Source organism: Triticum dicoccoides, chromosome 3B (genome assembly GCF_002162155.2).
Source record: "Triticum dicoccoides isolate Atlit2015 ecotype Zavitan chromosome 3B, WEW_v2.0, whole genome shotgun sequence".
Lineage (NCBI taxonomy): Eukaryota > Viridiplantae > Streptophyta > Magnoliopsida > Poales > Poaceae > Triticum > Triticum dicoccoides.
In genome coordinates, this window is record NC_041385.1 from 483,298,234 (window position 1) to 483,301,868 (window position 3,635).

The 3,635-nt window shown below is 38.8% G+C and overlaps 2 non-coding genes across 2 annotated transcripts; both read right to left on the reverse strand.

Annotated features, from left to right (window-relative positions):
• Positions 1-735: 735 nt before the first annotated feature.
• Positions 736-799, reverse strand: LOC119283027. The gene has a single exon (XR_005138988.1). It is a non-coding gene; the product is annotated as a small nucleolar RNA snoR101 (small nucleolar RNA).
• Positions 800-1,106: 307 nt separating this feature from the next.
• Positions 1,107-1,169, reverse strand: LOC119283031. The gene has a single exon (XR_005138991.1). It is a non-coding gene; the product is annotated as a small nucleolar RNA snoR101 (small nucleolar RNA).
• Positions 1,170-3,635: the final 2,466 nt, after the last annotated feature.

Here is a 3,635-nt window from a genome sequence, read left to right on the forward strand (position 1 = left end):
AAAAGATCAGCAGTAATCATGTTATGCTATATGCTTGTGTGCGTTAAGTATAGCAGCTATAAATAAATGCCGACCACAGTGCCAGACAATGAGATACATTTTAACAACAAAGAAGGAACTGGACAGTAACAAATAAAACGCTGAATGGAACATGATAGTACAGTGCTGGTATATCACATCGCGCAGTGTATTATAGTGTCTGTAATAGAATCGCCCTAATTTTCACCTTCAGCTCATCTGGGACCTGAGTTGCTTGTTTGTCAGAAAGCTGCCTCTGTGATGCTTCTGCAGAGCTTCTATCAGAAGTACTTGAGTCCTTGTTAGCACCTCCCCGACCCTTATCATGGCCACCGTCTTGGAGGCCTGAAGAACTGCTATCTTTGCGCTCCATAGACCTTCTGTCTTTCCGTTCTGAACTCCTCCTATCTCTGCGCTCTGAAGAGCACCTTCTGTCTTTGTGATCTGAAGAACCACCACGGGATTTGGACTGCACAGAAAATTCAGCAAACACAATAGAGTGCGGTTACAATTTGCGTTGGTACCAGAGCCACGATATCCAAACAGAATATGGCACCTTAGAAATTTAGAAACAATTCCAGTATTAGACTATCCAAAGTAACAAGAAAACAATAAATCAACGCATATAGGAAATGCCAGAAAACATAGTGATGCAATACAGTTAAACCAAATACTTCAGTACTTGGCTGGAAATATGAATAAAAAGGGAAAAGGCAGTGCATCAGTGATTCATATTGTCCACATAAGAACTTACCTCAAGTTCAGAGATCAAGTGTAAGACATCATGTGCACTTGAAAATTAAGATCAAAGAGAAAAAGCAATCTTGGCAAAAACAGGCCATAAGCATATAAGATGAATATTCATTAAAGCCCGATGGTATACATTCAACAGAAAATATAGAACAACACATATAAAGGAACAATCAGACTAAAGCAACTTATAGTTTACAAAAACACTTATATAAGGAAAATGAGCCAGAATTTTAAAAAACTTTCCAAACTAAGAAGAAAACCATGACATCAATCAAATCATATATATAATTGAAGAGAATTGTATCGATTGGAATTGAATAAATAAGAATAAACTGTGCATCAGGACTGATATAATGTCGACACGAACTTACCTGAAGTTCAGAGATCAAGTGTAAGACATCATGTGCACTTAAGAAATAAAAAAACAAGCAATTTTAGCATGAAAAGTATTCAGAAGTCCAAGCATGGGTAAATAAGTTAATACATTAGTCAGACAAAAGCGAGTGATCTAGAAGAACAAAGGAAACAAAAAATAAACCTCAGAAAGTGAAGAACATTAGACCAAAGCTTATATTAGGTTATTATAGCATTGGTGGCTGCTGCAACTTTAAGTGAACATGCCCAGTGGTTCACAACTAACTCATTTAAACAAAGCATGAATGATGAAATGACCAATTAATGGTGTGAATTCTGACAAATGTTTAGTAACTAACAGAACCCCGAGGTGGTCGGCCACCATAAGTTCGCTCTCTTAGAAATGTAGCATGGTACAAGTAAAAAAGATATGAATTCTTTGGTCACATCAAGATGTGCAAACAACTTACTCTATTCGACTGTACAATATCACATGAACAAGACGACCCCATTTATAAACACCTAAACCACAATCTAACATGTGTACCAAACAACTACACCTATGCTGCCTACCACCTATGCCTACGAGGAGCTAACTGGGACAATGAACTGGTACAGTACTATCCCAATGCCAGGTTGCACGATTGTGATTCATAGCACCGAGGTGCACGGCCACCATAATTTTGCTCTCCCAGAAACACAATGTAGCGACCATACCTCAAACAGTCTGATCTTTGTGCATCAGTGTCATCCCTGGACCGGTAATGCTGACACACACAGTACTTAAAGGATTTATAACAGAGTAGCAATCACACACTTATTACGTCGAATGTCTCAAAAGAGAACTTATTACAATAAATATGGCTTAAGGCCATCTAACAACGATAATAGCGGAAGGCTTGGAAGATAAAGTGAGTCCATCAACTCCAACGGCATAACTAAGTGAAAGATCACGACCTAAGGCACCTTACTCATCGTCTGAAAAGTCTGCAACATGAATGTTGCAGCCCGAAAACGGGTCAGCACATGGAATATGCTGGCAAGGTAACACATAGAGAGTAATGAACAAAATAATGCTATCACTATATGCATATATGGCTGGTGGAAAGCTCTATGGTTACAGTTTTGCATAAAACCAATTTTTCTCTACAACAAAGGAATAAATTATATTTAACTATCATGGTGGTTGTTAAACATTGAGAAGATTCACCCAACTCAATCCCAATTAAGCATCAACATTAACCCAATCAAATTATATTAAGAGTGATGAGATCCACATGATAATCCAAGAACAGATACTCAAGATGTCCATAACCGGGGACACGGCTAACCATGATTAGTTTGTACACTCTGCAGAGGTTTGCGCACTTTTTCCCACAAGACTCGATCTCCTCCGTTGAATTTCTCGCACTACATGGTGTTTGAGAAACGGATGACCGAGACACAGTCTTTCAGAAGTGTTAGCACCTTACGATGGGTAGACAGTACCACCTACATCCCCTACATCTGCTAGTCTATCACTGTAAGAGTTCACACGACTTAATCAACTATGCTAGAGCCATAATAGCTTGTGGCTGCACATGGAAGTTTCTAGCATGAATAATCTTATGATCCCTTTGAGCCTGGGTGGCGGTCCATAAGAAAATCACACGGTACCCCAAGATTTCCAAAAATACAGGTAACACTAAGTTCCCTAGGTGCCTCAATCCACCCAGATGTGTATTTAAGTAGCCACCTTAAGTTGAACCATAATTAACAATCTCACATCTGTCATGAATTCACTCAAACCCAATCCACGTCTACTAGCATAACATAGCAATATAAGCAACGTAGAAGTAACTCCTAATGGTTTGATAATAAACAGGTAATAGGTACTACCTCAACTACTTCCCAAACCCACATATTAATCAGATCCTAACCATGCAATTGTTTGAGGATTGATCTAATGCAATAAAACTGGGTAGTAAAGAGGTATGGATCAAAGTGTTACTTGCCTTGCTGATGATCCGTGAAACCTAGAGACTCATAGTAGCACGCTTCGCACTCCGGTATTCTATCGCAAACAAACAAGCATACAATAAGCACTCAACTGGAAGCACGGGTAAAACTCAAATAAGATATCTAACCAGAAGGTTCAACTTAAGAACTCCAGTTTGCAAAAAGAATCGAATCAAACGAAGCAACAAAACTCAAACTGCAAAAGAAACAAGCTTCGTTTACTAATCTGGACTTAAGTCAAATTTTACAGCAGTAAAAACTTGTTTAAGTTGGTTAAACAGAAGAGGGCTTCGAGACGAAATTCTAGGCGCTTGAATCGCCCGATTCTGATAAACGACGGAAAAGTTATACTAAAACGAAAAACAGGGCAGAAATCACGATCGAAAAATATCACGAAAAAACCCTGGAAAAAGAGAACTGACGAACAGGCTAACAAACGAACTGTCTGCGGCAAAACGATGAAAACCGTTCGTTAAAAGGAACGTATGAACGGGCGTTCGCTAAATAACTAA